The following is a 1,202-nucleotide window of genomic DNA, read 5'->3' as shown; positions in this document are numbered from 1 at the left end:
TACCAGGCATATCTGCCGCTGACCAGGCGAAGAGGTCCTGGTTTGCCTTCAAAGATGTCTCCAGCCGCAACCTTTACCTTGGCGGAAGGGAACTGCCAAGGTACACTACCTATCCTGGGGATTGGCCCAACTGTAGAGTTGTTTTTTCCCCTTCTGGTTGTGGTCGAAAGTCTTCTTTGTCCACCCGGACGTCCAATTCTACCATGTGCATGCCCCGAGATCTTTTGGAGGGGGGGACGTGCTGTTTGCTGAAGTGGGGGCGGAGGCTCATCTGGTAGCAACTGCGAGCCGAATGCTGGTCTCCTTTTACTGTGCAGACTTGGAGGCTGATTGAGAGGAACTTCATGCATAGATGGGGCATAGAGACGATCGCTCCAAGCCTGTTCAAAGTTGGCCGGGCGATTATGGCGTTGTATGCTGAATCGCACTGGACGACCAAGAACTTTGTTTGGACAGTCCTACTCATGGGGTGGTCACCGAATGTTAGCCAAATCTCTACATATCCCCTGGGGGTGATTCCCTGACCGGAAAATCCGACCAGCTGTCCATCATATGGTAGGAGGTCGCGGTCCCGGAGCTCCATTTTTTCAAACAGATCCTGAAACATAACGTCGGCCGAGCTACCCTAATCAATGAACAGGCGACTACCCTTTTTGTTATTGAGTTTGGCGGTGATGACGAAGGGGTCATCATGCCCTCGGACGACACCTTCATAATCACGGTCGTCAAAAGTAATGGGGGAGCGGATCTGTAGTTCTGTCTCTGCTGGGAGTTTCTGGCAGCGACGTGCATTACCTCCCGCACATACTTTTTCTGGGAGGTCCTAGAGGTACCCCTAGCAGCAAAACCTCCTGAGATAGTGTTGATATCAACTAGGCTCCTTGGCCTTCGGTTGTGTGCTCGGTGCCTATCCGCTTGAGGTCGTGGGGTAGGGCACCGTTGTTGAAATTGTGGAGGGGACCGCCTTCTTGGAGGTTCTGGTCGACGATGTTGTGGTAATCGTCGATGTTGCTCCAGGCCTGCAATGAAACGATGTAAATGACCAGCCTGTATGAGATCTTCGATGGTATACCGAAGCTGGGTGCAGTCATTGGTTAAGTGGCCGAACATACTGTGATAGTCACAATATTTGGATCGGTCTTGTGGGCCTGGCTTGGTAGGGCGTGGGCGTGGGAGTTGGACGAGGTGAGTGGAGAGGACCT

The sequence above is a fragment of the Lupinus angustifolius genome, chromosome LG14 (assembly GCF_001865875.1).
Source record: "Lupinus angustifolius cultivar Tanjil chromosome LG14, LupAngTanjil_v1.0, whole genome shotgun sequence".
NCBI lineage: Eukaryota > Viridiplantae > Streptophyta > Magnoliopsida > Fabales > Fabaceae > Lupinus > Lupinus angustifolius.
This window is presented reverse-complemented; position numbering follows the sequence as displayed.